This window comes from Chrysemys picta, chromosome 18 (genome assembly GCF_011386835.1).
Source record: "Chrysemys picta bellii isolate R12L10 chromosome 18, ASM1138683v2, whole genome shotgun sequence".
NCBI lineage: Eukaryota > Metazoa > Chordata > Testudines > Emydidae > Chrysemys > Chrysemys picta.
This window is the reverse complement of record NC_088808.1, coordinates 4,848,538-4,861,457: the sequence shown is the minus strand read 5'-3', so window position 1 is coordinate 4,861,457 and position 12,920 is coordinate 4,848,538.

The window sequence follows — 12,920 nt, the reverse complement described above, 5'->3', positions numbered from 1 at the left end:
TGCTGAAGCCCCTAGAAAAGAGCAGCTGCATTGGCCAGGAATCGAACCCAGGACACCTGCATGAGACTTCTACCATTGAACCACCAATGCCCTGCTCATCATATGCTAGTGAGACCGATAGGGGAACATGCAACACAAATCTTTCACACCTTCAGTTGGTTCCAGAATCGTTCAATCAACTGAGCAAACTCTACAAATTGCAGGTGCAGAACCAGGGGAAGACGATTCACCTACTCTAAACCTGCCAGGAGAGCTGATGCAAATAAAAAACAACCTAGTCACCAAGGTGTTACCCATTCTAGCCGTGTAGTTAAAACCCAGTATGATTTAGGGAGAAGTAACAGATGGACACATGGACATTTTAAGTTAGTTTAAAAAAAAATAGTTGTATAGTTTTTAAAACTGTCAAAATGGGCTCGGGGGGGGAAGGGAAGAGAAGATGTGAAGCTGCATGGTAACGTGTCATCACTAGGGGGTGCTGTGTGAAGAATACTGTACTGCAGCCTGGACACAGGCTACGTCCCCCCCCCCCCCCTCCCGCCCCCTTTTTTTAACAATGAAGCTGTTGCGAGTGCCCATTTCGCCTCTGTCTCCGTGTCACTAACCTGGCACTGGTGATGGCACTTCCCCTCTCCTCCAGATGCTGCTTCCCTGGCACTCACAGCTGGGCTGTGTGGCCCTCCCCGCCCCTGGCAGCCCCACTCTGCTCTCCCACCAGCTGGCAGGCACCAGGCCTTGGCTCACAGTTCTGCTTCCCTTCTCCATGGCAGTCCCGAGCAGCCCGTCTCCCTGGGGCAGCCTCCTGCCCTAGGGCATCGCTGCCAGCCCCACCTGGCTGGGGTAGCAGGAAGGATATTGCTCCCCTGGGCTTTCCCATTCTTCTCCGCAGGATCCCTGTGCGAACTCCCTCCAGCAGCATGAAAGGGGGGACCTAGGGCCACACCTGGCCAGCTCCCCGCATCTTGTCTGCATGGCGCTCTCCTGCTCCACCGGCAGCTGGGTGCCCACTTGCTATGCAAAGGCAATAGCATCCCCTAGTGGTCAACAGCGGGATGCTCTGCCGAGTGCTGGCTGATTCCAGCTGCCCCTTGGATTCCCCAGCAAAAGGGGGGGCCAAAATCTCTCCTCAGCGCGGCAAAACTAAACTGCCACCGTTTCCCTGCCGACCAGTTCAGCAAAAGCATCAGTTGTAGCGTTGCCAACGCCAAGCATTCAAACTCCTGAGTCAGGACCCAAAAAGGGCTGCACAGAGGTTTTCAGGCACCTGGGGCAAAATGTGAAACTGAGGACCCCCCACCCGTCCCAAAACTCACCCCTGAGGGGAGGCCCAGGCAGGGCTGGCTCCAGGCACCAGCTTAACAAGCAGGTGCTTGGGGCGGCCAAGGGAGAGGGGCGGCACATGTGGCAGTTCGGGGGCGGCAGGTCCCTCACTCCCTCTAGGAGCGAAGGACCTGCCAGCGAACTGCCGCCACCGATCACGGCTTTTTTTTTTTTTCCCCGAATTGCCACCGCCGGTCGCGATTGCAATCGCGGCTTTTTTTTTTTTTTTTTTTTGCTTGGGGCATCAGAAATGCTGGAGCCGGCCCTGGGCCCAGGAGATCACGCCTGCCCCACACTCCCTCTGCAGCGGCAGCCCCTGTCATGGGGACAGGGAGTTGCTGGGTCCTACTCCCAGCATTGGGACCTGGTGTTTGGGGTTAAAGCACCTTTCAGGTTTGGCCCAGCTGCCCCTCCATCATGAGGGAGAGGCCACCAGGCCAAACCTGAGTGGTGTGCAACCCAGGTCCCAGTACCACCCGGCTCGGGGGTCCTCTCAAATGGGAGGCCTGGGGTAAACTGCCCCTTTTGCTCCCCTTTGGGCGGCTCTGCCTCCAAACATCACGCGTGTTCTTTTTCTTTGCCTTCTGGGATTTGAGCAGCACTTTCCCTGGCTCTCCACATCCATTAGAGCAAGAAGAGAGAGCGAGAGAGAGAGACGCGGCTGCTCAGCTCCAAAGCTGGGGCTCTCAGAGAAACATGAACTATTGTGACGGACGTTGAAGCTGGACGAATTCAGACGAGAAATAAGGCACTGGTTGTTCACCAGGGAGGGGAATTAACCATTGAAACAACTGGCCAAGTTCTACGCTAGTTCAAACAGGACTTATTGGGGAGGTTCTAGGGCCTGCGTCACACAGGGGGTCAGACTAGATGATCCCAATGGTCCCTTCTGGCCTGGGAATCTCTGGCCGCTTGGCAACTCCATCAGTATGCTCTAGCCAGGCAAGTACTGTGCCACATTTCCTTCACACCCTTGGGGGCTAGAGCTGCAGGCCCATACGAGTAGCCGCATAACAATGGCACCCAGCCCAGCTAGGGAGAGTGGGGTGGGGAGGGTCAAAGGTGGCTGCACATCACTTCTGCAGCCTCCAAATTCCCAGGCCAGATGAAGTTCAGGTTGGTCCCTGGCATAACTTACACCCAGCTTCCGACCGCCCCCAGGGGCTGTTCTAGCAGCTGGGAATAGAACACAGGGGCACCTTGGCCAGGCCTCCATTTTCTCACCAAACCCCTTGTGCTGGGGGTGAGGTTTAGAGCTACTATGGCTGCATGCAGGGGAAGCCAGTTAGCAGCGGTTTGGTTTTTAAATGAAACCAAACTGCTCCCTATGGAGATCCTGGGTGGGATTCTTGGGCCTGGGCTATGCAGAAGATGAGACTGGATGATTGCAAGGGCCCGTCTGGCTGTGCCATGCTCACTGAGACTGGACGTCTGCTAGAACCATCCAAAATGCCAGTTCTGCTCCCCACGTTGCGAGGCTCTGGCCATCCACTGATGTCTGACTCGCCACTAGCTGAAAGTCGGCGTCCCTCCATCAGAGCCGTCCCTAGGGAACGGCGAATCAGGGCCACCGCCCCGGGACCTGCACTTTGTGAGGTAAGGGGCGGGCGAGTGGGGGGCAAGGAGGATCCCCTTTACCAACCTCCCCCCAGTGCCTCCTGCCCACTGGCAGCCCACACTGCTCAGCGCCTTCCCCTCCCTCCCAGCGCCTACCGCTGATCAGCTGTTTCGCTGCCTCTGGACTCAGAGGTGCTGAGGGGAGAGGAGAGGAGTGAGGGCACAGTGCACTCAGGGGATGGGGTGGAACTGGGTAGGGAAGAGGCGGAGTGGGGGCGGGGCCGGGGCGGGGCCAGGGGAGCACCCCCTGGCAGATAGAAACTCAGCGGCACCCGTCCTAGGGACAGCTCTGCCCTCCATTCTCTCATCCTCCACTAGCTTAGCTTAGTCCCAAGCCTGCCTCTGCGTGAATCCGCCTCTTGTCTAGAGCACAAAATCCACGAAGCCCAGAGTAAAGAGACTGAAAACTGGCAAGCTGACAGATCTCATCAGGAACAGTAACTGAGGGTGTTTGAAGTGGGATTGAGCCAGTGTGATGGGTTAGATCACAGAAACCCCCTTGGGACTGCCACCTGATATGCTGAGACTACCTCCAAGCCGGTTTTTCCTGCCAGCTTGGGACTTCAGTGCCCTGCCTGGTTGTGCCAGACACGCTAGCCTGCTACAAACACAGACCCAGGTCTGAACCATGTCCCCCAAAAACTGCAGGCTTAACTGAAAACAGCTTAAGAAGTGTTTCTGTCTCCAGCACTCAGATATCCAACTCCCATTGGGGTCCAAACCCCAAATAAATCCATTTTACTCTGTATAAACCTTATGGAGGTAAACTCATAAATTGTTTACCCTCTATAACACTGATAGAGAGATATGCACAGCTGTTTGCTCCCCCAGGTATTAATACATACTCTGGGTTAATTAATAAGTAAAAAGTGATTTTATTAAATACAAAAAGTAGGATTTAAGTGGTTCCAAGTAATAACAGACAGAACAAAGTGAATTACCAAGCAAAATAAAATAAAACACGCAAGTCTAAGCCTAATACAGTAAGAAAACCAAATACAGATAAAATCTCACCCTCAGAGATGTTTCAATAAGCTTCTATCACAAACAGGACGCCTTCCTAGTCTGGGCACAATCCTTTCCCCTGGTACAGCCCTTGTTCCAGCTCAGGTGGTAGCTAGGGGATTTCTCATGACTGCAGCCCCTTTGTTCTGTTCCATCCCCTTATATATCTTTTGCACAAGGTGGGAATCCTTTGTCCATCTCTGGGTTCCCACCCCCTCCTTCTAAATGGAAAAGCACCAGGTTAAAGATGGATTCCAGTTCAGGTGACATGATCACATGGCACTGTAAGACTTCATTGCCCACTTGCCAGCACACACATATACAGGAAGACTTACAGGTAAAACAGAGCCATCTACAGACAATTGTCCTGGTTAATGGGAGCCATCAAAATTCCAAACCACCATTAATGGCCCACACTTTCATAATTACAATAGGACTCAGAGTTATATTTCATATTTCTAGTTTCAGATACAAGAGTGGTACAGACATACAAATAGGATGATCACACTCAGTAGATTATAAGCTTTGTAATGATTCCTTACAAGAGACCTTTTGCATGAAACATATTCCAGTTACATTATATTCACACTCATTAGCATATTTTCATAAAATCATAGAGAGTGCAACATCACAGCCAGGATCTGTTCTCAGCCCCAGTGCTCTTCAATATTTTTAATCAATGAAGTGGAAGAAACTATTTTTCAAAATGCTGGCAAAGTTTGCAGTTGAGACAAAAGTTGTTGGAGTGGGAAATACTGAAAAAGACAGGTCAGTTCTCCAGAGCGATCCAGCTCATTTGGTAAACTGCCCATTTGGCATTAGGTTCTGGTGTCACCACTTTAAAAAGGAGGTTGACAAATTGGAAAGGGTTCAGACAAGAGCTTTAAGAATGATTCAAGGTCTGGAAAACCTGCTTAAGTGAGACTAAGAAAAAGCTCGATGTATTACATTAATCCAAAAGAAGGTTAAGCGGTGACGATCACAGTTTATACGTATCCCTGTGGGGAGAAGAGCTCTGATACTAGACAAAGTCAAAATGAGGTTCAACAACTGGAAGCTGAAGCTAAATAAATTCAGACTAGAAACAAGGTGCAAATTTTTACCAGTGAGGGTAATTAGCCATTGGAACCACTTATGGGGGGAGCGGTAGATTTGCCATCACTTGAAGCCTTGAAATCAAAACTGTAAGACTCTGCATATAATACTCTCTAGCTCAGCCAGGAGTTGTGGGCTTCATGTAGGGATCCGGGGTGAGGTTCTTTGGCTTGTCTCATGCAGGAGGTCAGTGGAGATGATCCCTTTGGCCTTAAATCTATGGGTCTATAAATAAAGGTGAGCTCAACCAAACAGGGCACAGAGACTATCCCATGTGACATTGGTGACCAATCAGACAGCTTGAATATTGCATCCCTGGCCCCAGCCCATGAAACACCCAAGGCCCAAAGAGCTTTGGGAGAGCTCGTCTTTGGCCGTGTGTAATTCATTAGGGTCCCGGAGCCACCCCCAGTTCCGTCTGTGTTCGAGTTCAGTTTTAAACAGGAGCTTTAAACCCGTGGTTTGTAAAACTCTCATTGAAATGTCTAAGACCGAACCACAGAAGATGAAATTTGAGCCCTATTTGAAGTGTTCATGGGGGTTTGATGAAAGATAAATGGAGAGAGAATAAAATAAGAATTCCAAAAATCTCCCCTTTTGGGGATTGTTCAGTTGATGACCTCACTTTTCTTTGTCTCCCTTTTGTAACAGTCTAACGCAGGGTGGCACAGGCCCTGTCCTCTGGCCCCGCTGCTGCAGTCTGGGAGCCGTGGGAACCGCTGCGCCCCTCTAACATCCTACCTGGGCTGGCCCTGCTCACACTGCTTGGGTGGAGACACAGCCAGGCCCTGTTATCACCCAACACAACAGCAGATGGTGCCACTCACCCAACCTGAGCTACCTGAGTGCTGTACCTAAGCAACCCAAGTACAAACAGCAGACGCCAGCCAATATCCCAGCGCCCCAGGCTCACACCCCTTGCTGGAGTAAACCCAAAGTTATACCATTTTGCACTGCACAGGGATGGGTCCAATGTAAGCTCATAGATAGTTCGCCCTTCCCTCAATGTGGAGAGGACTAGCAACAAGCCTGCAGTAACCAAGCTGAGCTTTTCCCCAGACCCGTCACTCCAAGGCACACGGGTTTAGATCATGCAAAAGCAAGTTTATTAACTACAGAAAGACAGATGTTAAGTGATAGCAAACAGATCAAAGCATTTTACCCAGCAAATAAACAAAACCGCAAACTAAGCCTAAAATACTCAATGAACAGGAGTTGATTTAGCAGTTTCCCACCCTGGCTGATGATACAAGCAGTCCAGCAGGTTTCCATACGCAGGCTAGAAATCCCTTTAGCCTGGACCAGCCCTTCCCCCAGTTCGGTCTTTGCTCCGCAGGTGTTTCTTGTGTGCGGAGTGAGGCCAAGAGATGATGTCACACCCCACCTTAGATAGCTTTAACATATGGCGGGAGCCCCTTGTTCCAAAAACAGTTTCAAATCAGTTTGTGGGAAAATATAGGCACCCAAAATGGAGTTCAGTGTCATGTGGTCTGGTCACAGGCCCTTGCATGACTGGCTGAGTCACAGCGGCCATTATCCACAGGGTGTCTGACGCATTCCCAGGCAGGCTCACCAGGCGGGGGATAAGCTTCTCCTATGGCCTGTTGTTTTCCCTAATGGCCCATTACCTTGAATAGGCCCTTCGCAGCCACCTGTCTAGACTGGAAGCATCTTGACTAGAGGGTATCACCCAGGCGCAACCACATGTGAAATGCAGATACAGTCAATATTCCTCACTCCAGATACAAAAATGAGACATGCCCACAAATAGGATAATCGTATTCAGCAAATCGTAACTTTTCCAGTGACACCCGACAAGACATATCTTGTACAAGATCCACCATAATTGTGTCATAATTACATCATAATCATAGAACTCTGAAGAATATGGGGTGTATGGTCACATATGGGCCCTAAGAATTAAAGGTATTGACATAAACCAGGCATCGGTATCCAGAGCCCGCACCTGCATACGTACCAGGGCAAACACCGTAAAATTTGTGCCAAAGTTTATAAGTTTCGTGATAAAAATACACAAAAGGAAAAGAATCAAAATGGGGAGAAGAGCACTGAAACGGATTGTTTATGCAAAACAAAATCAAAACCTATCAAAACCCTTTTTGGAGACAGTGAATATTGGTTTAAGTCCCTTATTCAGTTCAACGGGCCTTCCTGGTGGGGGGAAGAGAGTGAATTCTGCTGTTCAGTTCTGAAGCAGGAATGATAATCACTTCCCTGCTTTCAACCAAACAGACAGACCCAAATTGGAGAGGAGAGTAAGATAGTAAAGGTGGGGGAAATACAGGTTTTGTTGTTGTTCTCAGGCTACACTGAGCCTGGTCAGTCACGGACAGATACGGCCAGCAGGTCAGCCGTGACAGCTGTAGCTCTGGCCCTAGGCTCACTTCTCCAGTCAGGGACATCATCTGGTTGGTCTGGACAGGTCCCTCTCAGGCTGAGCAGAGCCAGATGGGCCATCTCACCTCTCCATGCTGGTGCCGTGCAGGACAATTGATTTCAGGATCAGGTGAAAAGCCGAGAGAGAGAGGACAAGAGGAAGATTTTTTGGGGGAGAGGCAGAAAGGAGCACATGAGGGAGGGAAAGACAGAGCAGGATCTCAGGTGTATCAGGTGGGGTCCTCGCTGGTGCAGTGATGATGGTCAAGGGGAATGAAGGGCTGGTATCAAGGGGTCACAATCCTTCCGCCACACGCAGTAAAAGTCTTTCTCCCCCCCAAAATCTCTTTAAGGGCCTCCAAAAGGCAATGAGCGAAATAATCCATCCTCTCATTATTTTGTCCACCTCATTTCTGACACTCCATTTTTGGTTCATTGATTTTTGATCCTCTGCTCCTCTTGTTTACCAGTCATAATCTGAGCACGGTCCTTGAGGGGTATCAATAGACCCTTCTGTCCCCTTAGCCCATCTTTTCTTACACAGTTTTCTATAACAGATCATTGCAACAGTTCATGACCCTTTGCCCACTTTTCACCTGTTCGGCTAACCATTAAAGCAGGCCTGCTCGGCCTCCGTGATTACAGCCTCTTTCCGCCATAGGGTTGGCTGCAGCTGGCATGGGGGAAGATGTCAGACTAGAGCAGAGAAAAGCAGCTGGCTGGATCAGACATTTTCCTGCTGAACTCCAGAGCCCAGGAGCCAGGTGGCAGGTGGCGCAGCCCAGGTGAGCCGGATGGCACATTAGCTGCTGCCTCAAAGCGCAGAGCTCAAGCAGTGCGATTTCAGGCAGGTGAGAGTCGGGGGCTGAAGCCGGGAGTTGATTCTCAGGGGCTGCAGCCTGCACAGAGACTGAAGCCAAGCCAGGCAGTAACATAAAGATGAGGGAGCAGGTCAGGCCCTGCCTCCTGGCTACGAGTCTCCCTTCACCTTGGCGTGAACATGGAGAGCTACAACTAGGATGAATTTCCCACAACTCTGGGGGAAAACCCCGCCAGGGCCTTATCCAGGGTTGGTTCAGGCTGCCCTACAGCTGGGCAAAGAACTGGTTTCGCAGTTCATTGGCAGTTCCGAAAAATTGGAAAGAAACAAAAAAAAAGATTAAAATTGGTTAGCGTCAAACTGAAACCAGCGGCAGCTCCAGGCACCAGCGCGCCAAGCGCATGCCTGGCGTGGCAAGCCGCGGGGGGCGGCCTGCCGGTCACCGTGAGAGCGGCAGTCAGGCTGCCTTCAGCGGCTTGCCTGCAGGAGGTCTGCCGGTCCCGTGGCTTCAGCAGCAATTCGGCAGCGGGTACGCCGAAGGCGCGGGACTGGCGGACTTCCCGCAGACGCGCCACCGAATCCGCGGCACCGGGGACCTCCTGCAGGCGCGCCGCCGAAGGCAGCCTGCCTGCCGTGCTTGGGGCGGGAAAAAAGCTAGAGCCGCCCCTGACTGAAACCAGAAATTCTGAAAATGGTCAGTGATCAAAGTCAACAGGTTCCTTTTGGCTCAAGCCAAACACTTAATTCAGCCCCAAACTAAGTGCTTGGGTTAATTTCCAGGCATTTTTTAAAGCAAAAGGACTGAAGCTTCCCCAAATGGCTGGCACAGGAAGTGCCTTTTATCATCTTGACCCAGTTGCTAGGGCACTCTGCGCTAGGGCAGAGTTCGGTTCCCGCTCTGCTGGCTGTGCCGAAGGAGGTGAAGTTGGGGGTGCAGGAGAGGCCCGGTCACAGGCTCAGGCTGCTCCGGGGCAGCGCTCTCTAGATCTCTCCTGCTGAAGTGTACGTACTACGGTAAGTACATACACTTGCACTTGGGCCCCCACCTCTCAGGGGAGGGATGTTTCGGTTCAGCCCATATCTCCCAGAAAGTCCTGCTTGCCTCAGCCCTTCCCTGCCTGCCGCAGCAGGTCCCCAGCCACTAGCTGTGGGGGGGGCGGGGGGGGTAGGGGGGAAATCAATCCATAGCAAACAAGCAGGAAGCAGGCCAGGGAGCATCAGCTTTTCAGGCAGCCCCTGGTAAATAGCCCGGCCGGCTCCCCACTGCACAAATTGCCGGCCAGAAAGGCGGTAGCGGGGAAAATGTCAAGTGTCTTTATATAACTCGTGCTCTGGCGGTGAGGTCACCGAGCGGCAATATTGACACTGGAGACTTGTTTTGAACAGCAACAGCTGGGAGGCAGAGGTCCTTCCTAGGGCTGGAAGTGGGTCACTGGCAGTAGCTGCCTCGCAGGCTGGGACCCAGTCCTGCTGCAGAACTCTGGGAGCAGCCCCCAGGCCCCACGGGCCAGGGTCCAACCTGTGCTGGCTCAGAGACGGAGAAGGGCCGTTTGCCTCTTCCATGTCCAGGACCATCTCTGGCTGCCTGGGCCCTGCTGAGTGGTCAGGATGGAATCAGGCGTTACTGGGGTGTGATTGCCCTGCAAGGCTTGGAGCAGGTTTGGCCCAGCAGCAGGGGGTGCTACCAGGGCTGTGCAAGGCAGGACTGAAGGGGAATGGAATGAACTGCATGGAGTGAGCCCTGTGTACGCTGGATTCGCTGGCCAGGGTTGCTGTTGTTCTCTTGCCCCTTAGGGCAGTGAGGCAGGTGTAACCTCTGCCCAGCCCACGCGGCTCCATGCCCAGTGCAGAGCCAGCTCTGCTCCACAGGGGACACTGCATGGCAGAGGAGGCTATTCTGTGCCCCTGCAATGAGTGGCCCATCGTGGCAACTGCAACAGGGTACAGTTCAGGGCAGCCCTCGGGCTCCCACCAGCTCCTTCACACTGGAAGCCAGCATTGCCATGACCCCAGTGTAGAGGGGAAGGGGGGTGGGTTGTAGAGTGGACATGTGCAAAACATCTCAAAGAACAATGGTTACTGACCAGGAAATGGAGAACTGAGGAGATCATGGAAACTTTTCAGTTCTGTCCCAGGACAAAGCTCTGCTCTACGAACATGAGATATGGAGTTTTTCTTCATCTTTGTGAGAATGAGGTTTCAGAAGGAAGGTGGGCAAGTAAATAGTCTGATTCATATAAAAATCTTAAACCATGTTGGTGAGGAATTTGGGGTGTGGCTGCAAGGCCACCGCGTCCTTGAAAAAACCTGTATAAGGAGGATCAGCTATCAACCCTCCTAGCCAACGTAACAGCTATTAACAAAGCTCAGACAATGGGCAGGTAGCCATGGGCTCAACATGTCCTCATCAATTATGAGAGGACTAAGTCCAGGCCGCAGGATGGAGCTGGATCTCTAAGAGGTGGGGGAAGCCTGTCCAAACCTTAGGGTTGGAGAACACAGACCTGCCGGCTAGGGGCAGCTGGAACACAGAGCAGCCAGGTGAACCCCACTGAACAGATTGAAAGGCCCCTCTCTTTCAGGTAAAGGAGATAATCCAGAGTAAACTGAATGGGAACCTGTGAAGGAGAGAGATCTGTCCCCTGGGACCTCTTCCACTTGCAGCTGGTCAAGGACTACCTGCTATTCAGAAGGACATTCTGAACTGCAGCAGATTTCAGCATGCCCTGGGTCTGAGCCAAAGCTCAATAGAAACAAAAGAAAACTAAGATGAACGGAAACATATAACAGGTAACACTAACTGACTCCAAACTTTTTAAACCATGAGAAGCTCACGCTCGCTCCAGCTACTGACCACAGGCAGCATGAAAGAACTGGGAGATTAGGGCACTCCGCCCCTTTATACTCTTGGCTGGTAGCATGAGTGTGAGGAGGGCACATGCACAGCCCCGAGGGGTACTGCTATGGGAAACAGCTCTCCAGCTTCGGTGCACTGGCACGCAGCCACCTGGAGCGGAATGGACCCGAAGAATAGCTGGGTCAAACTGAGCCCAGCAAAGAGGGACAGGATGTGGATTGGAAAAGGAGACACTCTGCTGTAATGGGAAGTAGAACTCAGGGCTGGAATGAGAGATCCGCCCTTTTAATTAACAGTCAAGCCAGCAGCCAGCGCACTCCGAGTCTGCTCAGACTTCAGGAGACACCGAATTCATACTTGGAGTGCTCAGAGCTTAACTCAGCCATCAAGAGCCAGCCTCCCACTTACACCGAACCCCTGCATTCGCATCATCTGTCCCATGCTAGTCACATGATACCCATCCGTCCTGCAGAGCGCAGATTAGGAAGGTATTTAGCTCTCATTTTTCCAGCTCTTAGTGTGCAATTCACCCCACACAAGGCGGAGGCACCATTTAAATCCCATGTAAGCACACAGGAGTGAAAGTGACCCTTAAAAGAGATGGCCAAAGATTTCGAGGGAATAGTTTTCCATTAGAAAATGCAATTCCATTGAAATCTAAATGTTTCACTGAAACATGTCTCTTTTGACAACATTTTTGACAGAAAAAAAGTCATTTTGACTTTCTTGCTTTGTTTTGATAGTGTCGAAATGTTTCACTGTGGCTTTATCATTTTGTTTTAACTTTTATAGTAAAATAATAATAATGACTATATGAGGCATCGTTGTTTTATGATATTTAATATTTATATCAATATTTTGACACTATCAAAATGAAATAATTTGATGGTCCCAATTTGAAATTTTTCAGACTCAGTTTCATGGGAAATTTCAGCTTTTTGAAACATAAGCCCGTGGATCAGAGTCTACTACCAGCAGACTTAAGGCCTGTGAGCTATTGCCCTGAACCTTGAGGGAAATCCTCTGCCCATTTCATCGACGTCATGCCAAGAAGAACATACGCTTCCCGAACCTCAGGCCTGGGCGTTTCTTGGCTTTTACCCACAAACCCCAGCCAGTCCTACATTTGGTTCTGTCTAGTCTGCTGACCCCTGCTACTGGGGAAAAGGGGAAACTCCATCCAGCAATGGGTCTGTGCCTCCAACCACGCAACCTTTCCAGTCTGACCCCAGAGTGCCTGGTAAGGAAGAGCCATGATTCTGGCCTATGGCCAGTCTGAGAAAGGACCATCAGTTCCTTCCTCCTGGTCCCGTCTCCTGTGTTTTTCCATCTGGGCATGTCTGTGGACAGGGAAAAGGAATTGACAAAATGGGTAGCTTTGTAAGGAGCTGCAAACGTGCTGGCTGTGTCACCTCTTCCATTCCTTCGTTCCCAGGAAGGGCAAAGAGACTGGGTTTGTAAGTCGTCATGTTCTTTGCATGCCTACGGCCCGATCTCCAGCAGGGTGCCACATCCCCGTCCTCCCCGCCTCCTGGGGCCTGGGGCCCAGCCAGGGCACCCACCCCTGCTCCAGGGTCCAGCTCTCACAGGGCTGTGTGCCCAGGGCTCACTTTCCAGCAGGGTTCCACGCACTAGGCGCATGGTGGCTGTTGACCCTTCTCAAATCTCTGGTCTTTAGTGGGAGCTGCCCGGGCACTGAGCCCGTTGCTAACGTCTTTCAGCAGCAGCTTTCACAGCCCCTGCAAACCTTCGCCAGGGAGCTCAGGCCCAGGTCAGGGTTACAGATGGGGACACGCTGGGGAAGTGGCC